The 18378-nt window shown below is 44.8% G+C and overlaps 1 protein-coding gene across 1 annotated transcript in view; it reads left to right on the forward strand.

The window, feature by feature from the left end:
• The window catches only part of MCM9 (minichromosome maintenance 9 homologous recombination repair factor), a 72799-nt gene extending 71570 nt beyond the window's left edge, over positions 1 to 1229 (forward strand). Inside the window, exon 14 of the transcript XR_005066443.1 lies at positions 8 to 1229. The gene's annotated coding sequence lies outside the window, so the exon portion shown is untranslated. The remainder of the gene's footprint in view (positions 1 to 7) is intronic.
• The last annotated feature ends 17149 nt before the right edge of the window (positions 1230 to 18378 follow it).

The following is an 18378-nucleotide window of genomic DNA, read 5'->3' on the forward strand; positions in this document are numbered from 1 at the left end:
AATTTAGNTCACCCTTCCTTTGGATTCTGGCAGGGACTCTTGAATCCATAATTACAGGATTTATTTTTTTGAAGTATGAAATTACAAAAAAAAATTTAATTCTTTCATTGAAAGACTTTAGATGTGAAGAGTACTCAAATTTATATGTACTTTATGTAATGACCATTTCATTAAATTTATACAGAAAAAATTAGGCACCCAATTTTTTTAGCATTTATTTAAACATTAATTGCAAAATCAACTGATTAAATTTACTGAACAGTTTTAATCTATGAGTACAAATTTAGTATGGATGAGTCTTTGGAAATCTCTAAACACCTTGAACGACTGATGAAAGACATCATTAGCAGTTACCATAAAATTTATTATTGTGTGTTCACTTAAACCTATTCTGAAACATTAAGACTATGGTTTTGATAATGTCTTTATTAGTTTTATACTTAACTTCCTAGTGTAGTATGATTCTTAATGTGGTATATTCCTAGTCTTCCAGCACTGGTACTTTCCTGGGCTTCAGTATTTTACTAAAACCAAAGGAAAAGGAAAGTAACTGGGTTATTGACCAGTAAGTTCATTCTTCAGCTGGACTCAGTCTAATTGTGTAGATGAGGGAGTGATTCAAACCTGAGCGACAGTGTTGAGCTGCCTTTCAAATCCCTTTCTTATAAATTTTTGTCTTTGCAACTTGGTTTCTTATGCAGTAATGATGTATTAAGCTCTGCATGGCCAACAGCATATAACCTATTAGCTTATCATTTATGGTATTTTGATCTCTTTTTGTTTGTTTATTTGTTTGTCTTACCATTTAAAATGGTTGTATTCTTTATTGGGAATCTTGATTTTAGAGCTTTTATTTCTTAGTAACGAGTGATTTGGTTTATGCAGTTAACTTGTCTCTTCAGGACATTGAGTAATTTATCTTTTAAAATACAGTGCTGAATTGTCTCTCTTTCTTAAGTTATTGTATGAGACCACCATGTCCCCTTCTACCTGGTTAGTATTTGTACTCACCATGCATCCAATTATTTATGCTAAGAAAGCCACCCTATTTTTTATTCTAGTAACTTCTACCAGGATCATTTGGCCGAGTCACAAGTTCCGTGTGCCTTCCTAGATAAAAACAACTATATATGTAAATATTGTAAAACAGACATAATTACTAGAAGTAATAAATATTCAGTATGAACCCTCCCCTACTAAATAAAAAATTAAACTTGTATCACAGCCTACTTTTGTGTTATTACTACCTTGCTGTGCTTGTATTTGATGCTCAAAGTCTCACAACAGGAAGTCCCTTTATGTAATGCCAATATTCTTTTATGACTGACATTTCTAAAAGCATCCGTGCTATCTGCTCTTGCCCTGGTTTGATATTTTTCCCTGCCTTGGCTCATAGAATCCACTACCCCGCGGCACTGTGTTTCCCTTAGACTCTGATGGTGCTGTAGGCCAAACTGTAGTTTCACAGATAAGACTGTCTTTTACATGGTATTTAATGTGTGTACCAAGGTAGCACGTAGGTGTCTCAGGGGAAATATGTACAGTCTCAGAAATCACATTTCTGACCAATAAAGGAAAGTGTCAAAATAATATTTAATTCTGAATCTACATGTCATGGTATTTTTGTTTTAGAGCAGTGGACTCCTTAGAAACATTTTAATAATGTAAAATTATTGAAACACAATATAAGCCAGTTTTCTTTTTGAGACGACCAAACCAGATATTTCATTTTGTTATAAATATATAAAAGATTGAGGTTTTTTTTCTTAAAGTTTTTTTAATTTTTTAAACATTTTATTTATTTTTAGAGAGAGGGGAAGGGAAGGAGAAAGAGAGGGAGAAAAATCTCAACATGTGATTGCCTCTCTTATGCCCCCCACTGGGGACTTGGCCCTCAACCCAGGCAGGCATGTGCCCTGACTGGGAATCGAACCAGTGACCCTTTGTTTCACAGACCAGTGCTCAATCCACTGAGCCACACTAGCCAGGGCAAGAAATGAGTTTTCTGACACTGTAAAAGATTCATGCTTCAGTGTATATGTGGTATTCTAAAATTTATAACAGGGATTTTATTATTGTAATTTTTAGGGTTTCTTAAAAATGTAGACAAAACAAGCATATTATTCTGGTATCTTTAACTTGGGCCCAATTCAACCAAACCTGAAAACTTTTTGAAGATGTACCAAAACTTTAATAATAGAGATCTATTCTTGGTTGACAAATTTTAATTCTGGCAAACCTACATATTCTTTATATGTATATTGTACTTGATTTCTATGCCTTTCCCAAGTGCTAAACCTGCCTAGCTGGTAGAATTATTAGAAAACCAGTTCTGAGGGAAAATCTTCAGAGCTCACTTTTAGCCAATGCACCTCATTGAGGAGTTCAGACAAACTTGCCCTAAAAGTCTAGGTAGGTCAGCAGGGACTACCCTGAAACCGGGTTAGTCTTTCATGTGCAGCTTAATCAGACAAGCTAGTTCCAAATTTAACACACTCATGATGTGGAACTGGTAGGCCAGTGCATATTCCTCAGTGTTCAGAACAATACCTTTCGTGTGTTCTTTCCATATTTTTCACATTCAGGAAAGATAAAGAAGGTCCTGGCTCACCTTAATACTCCTTCCAACAGGGATTTCGCTACCTGTGGCCCATCTTGTGGGTGGCAAAGTGCCCCAGGGGAGCTATTACCCATACCCGACACAGTCGCTCAGAGTTCACGCAGGAAACATCCCCTGCCACCGCGAGCACATACCCAGGAAGCTGCAGTAGCCGTCCCCCATGATGCCCTCTTTAGTTCTTGGAGCAGTTCCACTGTCTTCCCCTCATCAAGGTTTAAAAATGTGCCTAAAGGGAAAATATTTGTAAAAGTGAACTCAGGGGTTAAATTAGGCTTCACTGAACTGATGATACATGTATGTAAATGCTGCAGTGCGAGCCAGAAAGGAAAACCGTGGGCCTGATCTCGCCGAGAGGTAGGGTGTAACTTACTCATCTTGTGAGCACTGATGGCTCTTATGCCACTCTGTGTTTGGTTGGAACCTTAAGTCCTGGCCAAGTGTAACCACCAGAAAGCAAGCGTTTGAATCAGCTGCATTTTTGGGTGGGACAAACTCGAATTTAGGATTTTCATAATAAACCACGCCGCTGTTGAAATAGATTGCTCAAGATTTCTGATCTGTTTTTCAGTGCCTGCTGATGCATATAGGAGACCCGGTGGCACAGCAAAGTTGGGAATCAGGCGAACTGGGTTTTAGGACTGAATGATCACTTCCTGCAGTGTGCCCTCGTGGTCTGCACTGATCTTGTCCATAAAAGCAGAGGATTAGGCATTTCCGAGTGAGGTGTTCTTTTTTTTAGATGTAAAGATATTTAATGCAACATTCTTCATCATTAAAGTTGACATCTGAGAAAAACCATGCTGATGAATCTATACTCTGAATGGTAACTTCAGATGTTAATTTTTTTGATAGGATGTAAACATAAAAACACTTGTAAGAAAAAAGGATTGTTTGTAGACAGGAAAAGAACAGCCCTACGATCAGAGTGTGGCGAAGGTGTTTTCGGATAGCAGCACTTTCCTAACATCAGCCCACCAGCGACGGTATTAGCCCAGCTGCCTTGTGGTGAGCTGAGTATCACAGGAAGGTCCAGTATAACTGAAAGCAATGCAGGGGAACAACTGGGCGAACGGCCGGTTAAGACTCTCGGGTCCCATAGTGAGCTCTGCGGGCACTCCTGCCCTCTCCTTGAGCCAGGGATCCCTGATCCAGGTATCCTTGAGTTACATAAAAGGAAAACCTCAAAGGCCAGCTGAAATAAAAGTGGCTTTTCCCTAAGGGTACATCAGGGAGTCTCGTTGAGGGCAGGAAACAAAGTCTAACCAGGCTACATGACCCTGGAACTGGAAAGTTCTCCCAGCTTCTCCTGGGTCCTCCAGGTGCCTCTGCACTGCTTGCTTGCTGAGTGACTCCCATTCACTGCCCCTCTCCAGGGTCCTGCTTTATGTGCTCACTCAAAACCGGCTCCAGGTTCCTTGTGACTTCTGATCTGCCTTGGGGTCTGTCCTTCAGCTGTGCCTTTCTCTGACACTTTCAGGTAATGCACCCTCTTTCACCTCACTGGTTCAGGCTCTATGGTTCCTGAGGAAGAGGGGAAGGGGCCTGAGGAGGCAGGTGGCCACCTGGAACAAACAGCAGCCACAGCCTCCAAGAATGTGGGGTGGGAGATAGCAATTGGCCAGTCGATCACACTTGTCTTCACAAGTGTTTTGATTACAGGGTCTATAGTTCTGCAAACTCCTATGTTTATGAGTTAGTAAGTTGAGAGCATGTGCCTCTAAAGGGACTTGGATCATCTTGCCCGGGGAAGCCATGTAAATTCCTGACCCGATGGCAAACAGCTGTGCCTCGGACGGCCAGGCCGCTTTGGCAGAGGCAAGTGCAGCTGTGTTGCAGACCACAGAGGGAGCTGTCGTCGTCTCAGTGGTTCTCGGGCTTCCCTTTTCCTGTGGGTAAACTGACCATCAACACTACATTACAGCATTTAGAAACACTTAGATGGGAGTCAAAATACATGGGCATATGTGAAGGCTATCGCTCTGAAATATACTTTGGAATAAACTCTGCCGTTGAGACACATTTTAACATTTTCCAGGTCTTCAACTCTGTCAACAAAGCAGGGACTAGATCTACAATGAGAAGAGGGAAATACATACGTGTCATAGACCTACGACTTGCATCCTTTTTAGAATTCTAATTGTTGGGAGATAAACTGCTTTTTAAAATCCCAAAGCTTCCTTGAGCAATCCAGCACATCAGAGATGTTTGATTTGCTGCTGCCCTTGAGGGGACGCAATGTGACCAGGAATGACGCTGTGCCTGGGGCATAAAAATTCCGAGAAAGACTCCTGTTTGTAGACCTTGCCCTTCAGAACCAGTAGAGGAGGAGAAAATACAGTATCTGGACAACAAAAGCCATCCTTGATCGGAAAGGTAGCTGCCAGGCACTGTCCAGTCATTTTTCTTGCTAATATCATTGGGTTGAAAGTTACAAAAACTAAGAAATTTTAATTCTGTTATAATTAGATACGTAGTTATTGTAGTACTTTTCTCCAAAAGCCACTAAAATAAACTCAGGTGCAAAGTTTCTTAGACACTTTTCTAGTACCTAGTTTTCAAAACAACTCATGACCTTTGGTTTTCACAACAACCAGTAATTAATTCATGTGATACCCCATTTTACAAATGAGAAAACTCAAGCATGTGATTTAAAACATATATCTTTAACATACCCTATTTGAAAAAAAGCTAGATTCTGGATTTCTCAATTCCTTTCCTCACTTTATTGCTCCTTTAAAAGTAAACCTTGATAGCCCCCACCTGCCTGGCTCAGTTGGTTGGGTGTCACCTGCAAATCAAAAGGTCATTGGTCCCATTCCCGGTCGGGGTGATACAGGGAGATCTGGACAGGTTGCTGGGCAGAGGAGAGACCCAGAGAGAGGCCCTGAGGTAGTGCAGGAGAGGCTGTGTTCCCTGGGTGAAGGGTAAACAAGCTAGCCAAGATAGTGCTGTAGGGTCGTGTTGCCCCAGCAACCAAACTCTGTGATATGTGACATATTTCCCTACCCCGCTTCCCTTGCTGAACCTGGGGAGAAGGGGCCCTGCCTGGAGTCTGCAAAGCTAGAGCATGACGGAGGGAGGGAAGAGCCCTCTTACCCTCTTCCAGTTTCTGACTGAAGGGGAAGCCGGGGGTCACAGAGCTATGTGTACTTAAAGGTAAACATTGCAACAGGGGGAGGTGCTGACCTGCTGGTCAGGCCTGGAAAAGGATAGGATTGGCTGAGGAAGCTGGACCTTTCCAGAGTGCACAGAAGTTTGGACCAGGAGATTTAAAGGGAAGGAGGACAGAGACTCAGCCCTTGCTTCCTCTGGGATCAGTGCACTGACGCATGGCCAAGGGCTCCTGGGCAGGAGGGACCGGGGTAGTCTTGGGTGCCTCCCTGTGGATGGAGCCCCTGCATGACCAGCTGCAGCGGTTGGCAGCAGCCTGGCCCCCGGAGTGGGAAGCTGCAGTGTGGCGGTGGCAGTCCCAGCCCCACATGCATAGGCTCCAGAGAGGCAGCGTGAAGCTGGAAAGCCATCCACTTAGCAGCCTCGAGCTCCGAAGGACAGTTAAGCATGGGGCAGGATCGCTGGGCATGGTTTGGGGTTTCGTCTATTTTGGAAGCAAAGGGTTTTTTTCCTGTACTTTGCTGAAAAGAGAAGCCTGGAGCTGGGGAGTCTCCTGCTTTCCCAAATTGTGCAACATTTTCATAAAGACCTTTTCCTTCCCCACCAATCTTTATCTCATGCTAGTGTTTGGCAGCGGGCATCTGAACCCCACCTTTGTTCAGTCACAAGGGCACATGCCTGGGTTGCAGGCTCAGTCCCTGATAAGGGTGTTGAGGCACATAAGAAACAGTGATCGATGTTTCTCTCCCTCTCTTTCTCCCTCCCTTCCCCTCGCTCTAAAAATAAGTAAATAAAATCTTTAAAAATACATCTGTTGATAAAGAGTCAAAGTTATCTATTTAGATTGCTTAGTATGTACTAGTTCTTTTTAAAGCATTTTCAATGCACAGATGGAAGTATTAACTTTTGATGTAAGAAACATCTACACCTGTACAGAATTTTTACAAGAGTTTATCTGAGCCAAAATGAGGACATATGCCTGGCAGCAAGATCTCAAAGGTACTTTCTCTGGTGGGAGATGGTGCCCTGAAGGGTCTGGGAAAAGGGGTTACTTGACATCCGAAGTTATGTTATCTTAGATGCAGAAAGACAATATCTTAGATGCAGAGAGACAATAAGCTCAGTTCAGGTAAAGACTGACCTTTGTCAGGAAACACACAGGCCCAGGATATGACTGTCTGCCTGACTCGCTCAGCCAAGTTTTCATTTCTGACCATCCTATGTGGTTGCTTTTGGTCCTTGAGCTTTTAAGGCCCCCATGCAGGCTTCCCCTAAGCTTGGCAGGTTTAGTATGTAGCCACTTTTTATTTGCATCTCTAAGGCTCCATGCATCTGGCTTTGTGCTGCCTTTCTGACATTGAATGCTGGTACTGCAATTCTCCAGACACGAGCCAGCCTCACAGCCTTTTCACTTGCTGTGCAAGGGCACTGTGGAGTGTTCTCCTGAAGGCAGTCGCTCCTCATCCGCTTCAGAATGTTGCTCAAATATCACCTCTCACAGGATTCTACTCTATCTTATTCAACATTGCAAAACATTTCTTTCCTTATCCAATTCTCCATGGCATTTTCACCATCTGAAATACGGTAACATACTCATTTGTTTTGCTATCACAGATGGTAACCAAGAGTGAGGGAAATCTGGAATGGATAGGAAAGGAGAGATGAGGAAGCCTAGTAAGGCAGGACAGGTGGAATAGCAAAACTGAGATAGATAAATAGCCAAGCAGTTTACAGCCCGTCTAGTAAATCACAAAGTCCTATCCTCTAACCTAGGACACTTAAGAGTAATTGGTTTACACTTCTCCTCCCCAACCAGAGGGTAAATAGCTTAAATCACCCTACTCAGGGATATAAATCGTGGAAGTCCAATTGGTGCCATTTGTACCAACCACCCCCAAGGACTGGTGAAGTCAGGGAAGTAACTCTCATCTTAGTGCATTAGCAGTATCCTGATGAATATTCTATTGAGATCCTCCCCTAAGACTTCCCTCACAATTCCCACCTTCAGAAGACAAAGGCACAGCACAGGCTCTCTCTGCAACAGGCCCGTGACTTCCTGCCCTCTCGGTACTGCTCCTTCACTTTTCCACCTAAACTCTAAGAGTCCTCCCAAGACTTACAACCAGGGGAGCAGAGACCAGTGGCAGCTTTTTCTGGGCTAAACCCCTGACCCTGTCTCCAAGGCCCCCTTTTTGTCTGACTTTCCAGTAAGGTAAAAGCAGCTGCACCTTGGCTCACTTCTGTTCCTGTGACTTCTCAATGAGTTCCTGCAGCCCAGCTTGGCTAACTTCTCTATGCCATTTCTAAGGCAGCCAAAGCAGGCCTGCCTAGGCTCTTCCCTGTTGCTTCTACCCTAGGCCCTTCCTTGTTTCACTGTCCCCAGCTTGAATAAACATACTGTCAAAATCACTGGACTCATGTTGTAGAATCTTCCCTGCACAAAGTCAAGAACCTGAAACTGGAAAAATCAGTGTTTGTGCCGCCTGTCACTACCAGAACCAGTGGGGAGAGACAAGGATTGAATTTTTATGGATGGTTTATTCAAACCTCAGTGATCTAAGAAGACAGTGGGTGTGTACCCTAAAAAAAATCCCAACATCTCCTCATGCTAACATTTTCATAAGGAGAAGAAAAGGATAGGTAAGGGGTTTGGGGGGGAAAGTTGCAGTCCAGTAGTGATTTTCCTATACTTTTTTATCTACTGGTCAATAATTCTTTATCTGATGTTCCCTCCCTGGAATGCAATGGCTCAGGTACCATCTTAATCACTTGCACATCTCCTGGGGCACAAAGGTTGAATTGCTTCTGGACCTTCTGGAGTCCTGTAGGCCTTGCTTTCCAGTTCCTGGAATAAAAGCTTCCACATGCATTAGTCACTTAAGCCCATCGACTATAACTGAAGCTAAAATCTTTTGACTCTTAAATTTCCACACACTAAATGCCAGCCCACAGTAGACCCACTCCAGGCCTGGTCCCCATTCAGTAAAAGAAACACCACGAGTGTCAGTTGCTCCCTAGAGCTCAGCTGCTGTGGTGAGGGCGGGGCTCATACCATATCTGGCACAGCAGCTGCAGTTGGCACTGCCAGCGGGTGGAATTGGGGTGCCCTGCTGACATCTTCCATGACCTAGTATTTGTAGAAGCCAGACTGATAAATGGAGATTTGATGGGGATGATCACCCTGCTTTCTTTAGGTCTTTAGGGTAACACTGGTTTCTGCTCTCTGCTTCGGATGTTTGTAACTCGAAGTCTTTCCCAGAGGAGGGATATAGGGTGGCTTCGGAAGCTCCCATCTGTCCTTTTCACTGTGATAGCTTTTATTCACAAGCCAAGGAATCGACATGGTTTGTGTGGCTGTTTTGCCAACTTCCAAGTATTGTCTGTTTTTATTACACATTCAGGAACTGGGGACATAACCCCTGGGTTGCTCCCTGGACCGACTAGAGCCACTGTGAAGTGGACCTGGGCCAGGAATCCATTTATTACCTGGCCCTTATCCACTTTACCCGAGGGACCATGGTTTGTATAATGCCAGGTATTGTGGATGGAAAAATCAGTTCAACGGAAAGTAACCTCACAAGATGATAAAATCATCAATTCCTAACTGGGCAGGTTATGGTGGTCGGCACGCCCCAGACATAAGTTCTGTAGTAAAAGGCTTCTATTTGCCTTAAGCAAGTCCTTTGTTTCTGTGCATCTAGGACAGCAGACTCTGAAATACCAGAATAAATACCCCTGGAAGGGGCCCTTAACCCTCAAGAGAGAACATAATCTTAACTATCCTGAAATCCAATGCCCACCTTGTTTTCAATCTTCCTTACACCCCCTCCTTAATTTCAAATGCATGAAAAAGTGTGGGAGGTGGGGGCAGAGTGGCGGTGGGAAAATGGAGACAACTGTGCATGAACAACAGTCAAATCCTCGGGAAGGGCCAATACCTTTACTGCATATATTGAAAAACATCCGTGTATAAGAGGGGCACGTGCAGGTCAGATCTGGGTTCGAGGGTCAGCTGTATTAATTAGTTTCCTGATGTTTAGCAGATTCGTGCCTGCAAAACAAAAATAGTGCCCTATTAATTTCTTTTTTAAAAAAAGCTCTAAAGCTGTTATTTCCTGAAGTATTTGAGATCTTGCTCCCTGGCATATGCCCTCAGTTGGCTAAAATAAACTCTTATAAAAATTCTCCACAAGTTTGGACATTTTGTACATTGACAGTGTCACTGTCAACTTAGACCTTATGTCCAGCAGTCTTCAAAATGCTGGTTTTCCCTTTTCCCCAGGGTACAATACTCAAGTAACTTCTGGAGAAGTACTGGGGCAATTCTTGTCCAGGCGTTGCAGGCCTCTCGGAGGGACTGGTGATTCCTTTAGTTGTGTGGTCTCTGAGTCTCAAAATTAGCTCAGGTCCAGAAGCTGTTCAAAGAATTCTGACCTTTTCTTGGCACAGCTGCCTCAGCCTCCTCATGTTCCTTTCTCTTCACAGCACAGATCCGTGCATCAGAATTACTCAGAGCATCTTGTTAAAATGCAAATTACTAATCCCTATGCCCAGAGTTTTTTAACGAGTAGGTTTGGGTTGGGGCCTGAGGATTGGTGTTTCTAGCAGTTTTCCGGATAATGCTGACTGATGCTGCTAGTCATGGGGACCACACTTTGAGGACACCGGTCTCGATTGATCTTGTGTGTAGGGACTCCAGCCATTTCCACAGTCTCCCTTCCTGCTGCTCTGACCTTGGTGCTAAGCAAGATATTTGCTCCCATCTTGCTTCTGACAGTTCAGCATTGACATTGGACCTCTAGTATTCTGGGGTCTTCTCGCTCCATGCTGATCAGTCATGGGATGTAGGCTGCCTTTGGGGATAGGGTCTGCCCTTGGACTAGGGCTCTGGGCAGCTGACAGCAATCTCTGGGGGCCAGGATTCAGCTGTGAGCTGTCAGCCATCAACACTGGGCAGCTGGGAAGTGTGGGCGGTGCCCTTCAGACCCTTCCATGCGTCTCCCAGCATCTGCCAGCATCTGTCTCATGCCTGGGACAAGAGTGAGGAAAGTTTTGCTTCAGGCACAAAAATGTTAATAAACAAAATATTTTGATGCAATATTTTAAAACATCAAAATGCAAAAATAATCCATGGTGAGCAAAATATCAAAATTTTAGACAAAAGCGGGATCCATGTCACTAATTTCCCTCAGTTCCAACATGGTTTAACATGGCATCTACCTTCACTGAACTACAAGGTGGCTGAGTGTTGGTTGGGGTTTCGTCTCATTTGCTCACTGAAATACCCCCAGTGGTTAGAGGGGTATCTGGAACCCAGTCTGTGCTCAATAAATATTTGTTGAATGAGGCTTTTGAGACATTCGAAGAAGGAATGATGACTTACTTACATTTCCCCATTTCTCCTCTTTTCTTCTTCCCCGTGTTTCTTCCCTAGTTCTGGCTGCACACAGGAGGCCACCTCCGCTGGGAGCCAGGGGACATAGGGGGAGCCGTGCTGGACACAGAGAGAGCTGCCGATCAAAGCAGGGGGTGCTTTATTCTAAAGGCCAATTTTGAGGCGCGTGTCTTCAAAAATATTTCATTGATTTCAACGTCAGATTTAAGGGACATATGTAGTGCATGTCACTTTCCTAACTAACTATAGCTATCAATTAACAGTTTGTGTAATTATGAGAAACCGTCTACAAAACTGCTCCTAAAAAGTAGCCTGCCCCCTCGGTGAGGGTGGATTTAGAATCCCAGGACCAAAAGTTGAACAGAAAACTGATGCGGATGAAAAGAGTACCGGTCAGCAGGCTGCTCCGCTCCTTGCGTTCTGTCCCGTTCTGTCCCGGTGAGACCTGCCCAGGCCCCGAGGGGAGCGCCAGCTCTGGGTGTGGGCTGGCTGGCAGCCACACCCCTGGTGCTGGCAGGGGATGTGGTGAGAGCCGCTACACTGATTCTAGTAAGTCCCCTCCTGGCAGCAGGGCCTGTCACCACATCCTACCCTTCCTCATCCACAACCAGTTTTAACATCCTCCTTAGCCAGTGAAGAAAGCTTGGGAGTCTCTGGGTCAGATAAGAACCTCAGTCAGTGGGTTAGCGACAACGGCCAATCACTCACTGTAGACAAATGAGATTGTGGCCTGCCAACACTAAAACCACCTTTGAAAGGGGAGAGATTTCTGACTGTCATTGACATTCAGGGAAATACAATGGGGCAGCTGACGGACTGAGAGAACTGTGTGAGGTCCCAAGAACTGTGGAGGGGACGGAGGCATCATTGTTGCGTGTACCATGTTTCTTGTATCTTGTATCTTCCTTAAATGTCTCTCTTTCATATTATGTGGCTGGATATCTTCTAGACAGACATCATACATATAAGATATAGATGATAGACAGACAAATATTAAGCTTTCATAGTAACTCTGTGAAAAAGTATCATAAACCCTGATTTATCCGTGAAAACAGGGTCAGAGAGCTGAAAATTTTCAAGGTGACACAGCTTGAAAAATACAGCTGACAGAGACTCTGGTGGAGGAGGCACTGCGTGAGTCTGAAGCCGGTGCCCTGTCAGCTGTATCAGGACAGCTCCCCAAAGAAACGCGGCTGTGCCAGGGCAAGGCCAAAGTCACAGGGGCTCTGCTCATCTCCAATTCAGTCCTCATGTGCTTTCAGAAGCGAAAGTATGGGGCCGCCCTCCCTGATGGTCCCTAAGCCAGGGCAACAGTGCCAGGTTGAGAGCAGGTCCCTTCTCTGCAAGCAGACTTCGGCAGCTGCTCCATTGTCTAAAGCAAGTGGGCCCTCAATGCCTTGGCACTTAAGAAAATGCAGTAACGCACAGGGCGGCTGTGCACAGCCACCGCAGCAGGGCCTTTCACGGTGTGTGGGGCTCCAGGCACCATCCACAAGGGACACGGGAATGCTGGACGTGCAGGACAGCCGGCGGCCCTGCCACGGTTCCTTTCCACTTTCCATCAAATACGTGCACTTTTTCAAGGAGCACTTTTCCTCATTAAAAAGTGTGCAGTCGCTGGACCCTAGATAACTCTCCTGCAGGGGTTTTGTTTGTTTGTTTCCTGTGGTTATTTGCCTTGAACAGTGATTCCTCTAAGTAAAGAGTAGGCTCTGCCAAGGAAATTGAGGTCGTCTGTTGTTTCTGCTGCTCACACCACTAGGGGGCATGAGGCACCTCTGAGAGAGGACCCGAAGAGGCTGGAATGCTTACCTTGCCAGCAAAAGCTGGAGGCGTACCTGCACTCGGCTCTCGTGATGGAAACATTTTCTCCAGAGGCATCTCATTAGGGCGGTTTCAGCAGACACACGGTCCGGCTGAGCAGTGGGCAGGAGAACAGGCGAGGCCACCTCGGGAGGCACAGCTTTTGATCACTATGAGAAACTGCTCTGTCTTCTGAAGACTTTGAAAATATGTACCTAACGAGCCGGGCTGCGACGACGCTTTGAAACCCTCCCAGCCCCGACACTGGAGCCCGTTTCAGAGAAGCCTATGTTGTAAAAGAAGATACCTTTGCTAATGCGACTTCCCTGGGAGGCGGGGAGCAGGCCGTCCGATTCCAAATCTGCAAGGTCCTCAGATTAAAAGCTTTCAATTTGTTGATTAAAAGCTTCAAAAAAATTGCAGTGTCTCACACCATCAGTAGCTTGCACTATATTTTTGAAGTATAACTGGCATGTAACGTTGGGTAAATTTAGGGTGTACAACTTGTTGATTTGAAACATATATCGAAATATGATAACACCTTTGCGCTAACAGCTCCATCATTTTATATAATTTTACGTAATTTTATATGTGCATTTTACGTAATTTTATATGTGTATTTATGGGGAGAACAATTCACATCTCATCTTTTAGGAACTTTGAAGTATGTAATTCAGTATTAGTAACTGTGATCACTGTGCTGTGCATTTGATCTGCGGAACTCACTTGTTTCCTAACTGCAAGCTCATACCCTTCGACCAGCATCTCCCCGACACCCTCCTCCCAGCCCCCAGTGGCCACCATTCTACCCTTTGGTTTAACTGGTTCAGCTTCCCCAGATTCCACATGTAAGTGATATCATTAAAATGTTCGGTTTTCTCTGTCTGGCTTATCTCTTTTAGCTTAATCCCCTTACAGATATATATATATATATATATATCCTTGAATGGAAAAGAATATATACACACACACACATCCTTGAAATTGAATATATATATATTTTTCACATCTTTATTTTTTTCCACTCACACTGAGGTTGTTTTCTTATCTTGACTATGTTGAGTAGTGCTGCATTAAAGACAGAAGCTCAGATATCTCTTCTGGATCCTGTTTTCATTCCCTTTGGATATAAACCCAGAAGTGGAATTGATGGATCACATGGCAGTTCCATTTTTAATGTTTTGAGGAAGCTTCATGGTGTTTTCCATAGTGGCTGCACCAACTTACATTCCCACCAACAGTGCACAAGCATTTTCTTTTCTTCACATCCTCACCAACACTTGTTATTCCTATCTTTCTTTTTAAGCCCAAATATGTGTTTATTGATTTTAGAGAAGAAGGGAGAAAGAGAAACATTGGTTGGCTGCCACCCTGCAACCCATACACGCCCCAGCCAGGGATCGAACCCACAACCTGTGTATGTGCCCTGACCTGGAATCAAACCTGGGACCTTGTGGTGTATGTGGCAACACTTCAAGCCACTGAGGCACCCAGCCAGGGCTACTCCTTGTCTTTTCCATAATAGCCATTCTGACATGAATGAAGTGAGATCTCATTGTGGTTTTGATTTGCATTTCCCTGATGATTCGTGACGTTGAGCATCTTTTCTTGTACTTGTCGGTCATCTGTATGCCTTCTTTGGAAAAATGTCTATTCAGTTCTTCTGTCCATTTTTAAGTCTAATTGGGGTTTGTTTGGTGTTTTTTATTTTTATTTTATTTTTTTGCTCTTGAGTTGTATGAATTCTTTGGAATATTAATATTAATATTCTTTGGAATTATTAATATTAATTCTTTGGAATTAATATTTTGGACATTAATTCATAAATATGATTTGCAAATATTTTATCCCATTCTATAAGTTGTCCTTCCATTTTATTGATGGTTTATTTTTCTGTACAGAAGCTTTTTATTTTTTTATTTTGGTTTAGTTTAGTTTGATACAGTCACACTTGTTTGTTTTTGTTGCTTTTCTTTTTGGTGTCAAATCCAAAAAAAATCATTGCCAACACTAATGTCAAGGAACTTACTCAGTATGTTTCTTTCTTCTAGGAGTTTACAGGAGGTATGAGTTTGGCGCTTAGGGCTGTGGGGGTGCCCCCGGGCCAGTTGGGAGATCTTGGGTGAGGTTTTCCTAGCATCTCGTGAGTGGCCTTTCTGGTGGAGTCTGGAATGCAGTCAGAAGAACCACGTTCCTTTCTGCCCTCTGATATTCTTACCTGCCTTGCCCAATCTCCTCCCCACCTCAAGATGTCACGGGACTCTTGCTTGCTGTTTGCTGCTCTGTGCTAAGCCTGGGGGGACTGTAACGGATATTTGTAACGGTCTGGCCACTGTTGCTAGAGCCACCTTTCTTATTTGAGGGATTCCCTTCCCTCTCTGACCCTGCTGAAGACATCACCATCCTGGTCTCTCTTACCTTCACAGTGCATACAGGCACTTTGACTGAGGCTTGGTTAAGTAGATGTGTGCACTGCACTGTGTTTTGGGAGTCAGAGAGGCCAGGAAGGAGGGAGGGTTGATTACCCACCAAGGCGGAGGGCTGTGGCAGATGCTGTGACCGACCCCAGTTTCTAGGAACAGTTGGCAATGCCAGTCGGAAGACAGTACATTCTGGACGTCTAGTGGCCTGGCTTACTGGTGTGGTTTTTGAGGTGGCCCTGTTACAGGGTGCAGCCAAGAGGGGGGCCCCAGATAGGGATTTGGAATGGGGTCCAGAACTCAAGGTGTTTGGAAATATCAGAAAGACATATAAGATGTCCTCATCCCTTCCCCTCTACCAAAACGTATGTGTTGAGGGAAGGGACACTTGGAGCAGGAACATGCAGAGCTGTTTTGTACAGCCACAGCTTTGAGTTAACCTCTGGCAAGGTCATTTATCATATCTATAACTTTTAATTGGTTGCATAGATATGTTAAATAGCTGTGGTCCAGCTCTGAGCCAGGGGGATGGATAGGGACTTCCACCCAAGATGTAACTGGGGGCAGGTCCCCCAAGTTACAGAGCCTGCGTGGGAGCTTAGACAAGATTGGTTCCAGGACACGGGGCCACACCTGCCCAGACTCACGATGGCAGCCCAGTAAACTTGGAATAATACAGGAATGCTGGAAGGTGTAACTGATTGTAAGAGGAGTCAGAAATGGGGCTGCAAAGGAGGACTGGCGTGGGGATTTAAAACCCAGACACGGCAGCCATTGAGGAGAAAGGGAACCACGCAACTTCAGCCAGAGTGGGGACCCGAGCAGCTTGGGTAAGGAAAATCACCATGTGGCTTTGGCAGAGAACTACCACTCAGCTTTGTCAGAGTGGCGACCTCCTCTCCTCACAGCTTTGCTGAGAAGAACCATGAGGTTTTGGCCAGAGTGGGAACACCTGCAGTTTTGGTAGAAGAGGACCACGAGGCTTTGCGGTGCTTCCGTTGGCCACATGGCCTGGGAAACAGGAGAGACTTTGCCTGGAAGGAGGGTGAAAGAACTCTTGCCCATAGGCCATGAGAAGGTGCCACATGGCTTTGGAGTAATTAGAGATCCTGCCTGGATGCTGACACAGCTGATGGTGCCAGGAAACTGAATCATGGACGTGTGCTGCTTTTCCTGAGATACAGCACCCCGAATTGGGACAGGGGCAGAAGGAAGCGTGGTGGGCATCTGTGGGTATCCTAAAGGGCTTTGGTATTTTAATGAAGACATTAGGTCACTACTTTAAGCCTGTATAGCCTTAAATAAACACTTCCTTTCCTTTTCACAAATCCCTGGCATTGAGAGACATCTTTCCTAAGGCAGCAGACAATCGAACCTAGTGGGGGTTCCTTTCAGTGATAGTATATCTCACTCCCTTTGGCTCTGTGTGTGTGTGTGTGTGTGTGTTCTGTAACAGTTTTTGGCATCTCTGGGTGGGCCAATAATTGCCCCCCTGGTCCCTGTTCTGTAACAGCCCTGGCTTCTTTATTTCCTTTTCCAGCCCATTTTCAAGGCCGCTGGTTCAGTGAACTACTCCAATCCCTTTTAGCAAAATCCTGTGTACTTAAATAAACAGAGAAGAATTTTGTTCCTTACAGCTAAGAACCCTGATGGGCACAGGGAGAAAAACAATGAAGACGGATGCCTGTCCCCCAGGAGCTCGGTGTACCGGTGATTTCAGTCCAGCTGTTGTTCTGGCGGCAGGCGAGGACACGTTTGGACACCGCGCTGACGTGAGACTCGGAACGAACACACAGGACTTCTCAGGAGAGATTTCTTCTGTTGGGAGAGGTCAGCAGACATTTGCATAACAATGTCGCAAAACAGTGCTACAGACATGCGCAGGGCGTGATGGGAGCACTGAGGAGGGATACAGTCCTGACGGGTGAGGTGGTGATGCTGGTCCAAGAGGGCTTTGGAGAGGAGTTTGCAGTATCTGAGCCAAGCCTTAAAAGAAGAGTAAAAGTAAGTCAAAGACCAGGGTGGGGCCTGGAGGAAAAGAAGGCCTTTCTTGTGCAAGAGCAGAGGCCCAGAGGAGAGATTCAGCATGGTGTGTGTGCAGTTAAGCAGTTTGCCATTGCTAGAACCACTGTGTTCCTGGGGAAGAATAAACAAGTTGCCGTGGTGTGAGAAAGAGAGGCGTGCTTTGAAGACAGGGCTTGAACACAGAGTTGAGAGTTGAGAACAGCTGCTTGGGAGAATGGGAGATGGTGTGGAGCAGGGATAAGGAAAAGGATTCGGTGGGGCAGGGGGCCCAGGGGAGGCTGGAGGCCATGGTGTTTTAGTGGCTCTCACCCACGTGGGGTGCTTTTCTCCAGAAATAGTTAGCTACCAATGTATGTGTAGTAGTAAAAAGATTGTTGGTCCAGAATGAGGGTTTCCTTGTGAAGGTAAAGGCCAGCCCGGATCTTGGTCCAGTTTTGCTTGGGGAGAACTAGGCACACCACTCAAACCTGCTTTGGGTTTAGAAGGGGGAGAAGACAGAACCGAGGTATGGAGGGTGGCAGGCTATAGTCTGGACTGAATCTGCCACATATGACCCAAGTTCATTTCATGCCCTAATGCAAGGGGCATTAAATATTTTGAGTATAGTAGAAAATTACAAATATAACATAAATTTTTAAAACAGTATGACATTTACTATACCCTTGAGCTCAAGGTGTTCTTCCAACTTAATTTGTATATTGACACTGTATTAATTTACCCTATCAGGAAAATGTGTAAGCGTTGTAAGGAAAAAGCTTAAAATATTGGTAGTTGTCTTTTAATGTATAAAATATTTTTTAAATGTATTGATTTTAGAAGGAGAAGCATGGAGAGAGAAAGAAAGAGACACACACTGATTTCTTTTGTCCCACTTATTTCTGTATTCATTGGTTGATTCTTGTATATGCCCTTGTAACAGGCTGCTGAGGTAGAGGTGCCCCCCTCAAAAATGGATAAAGCCCCACAGCTATCACTTGGGGGATAAAAGAAACAGAGCAGGGCCA

The sequence above is a fragment of the Sturnira hondurensis genome, unplaced genomic scaffold (assembly GCF_014824575.4).
Source record: "Sturnira hondurensis isolate 20B ecotype Veracruz unplaced genomic scaffold, ASM1482457v3 Scaffold0004474, whole genome shotgun sequence".
Taxonomy (NCBI): Eukaryota; Metazoa; Chordata; class Mammalia; order Chiroptera; family Phyllostomidae; genus Sturnira; species Sturnira hondurensis.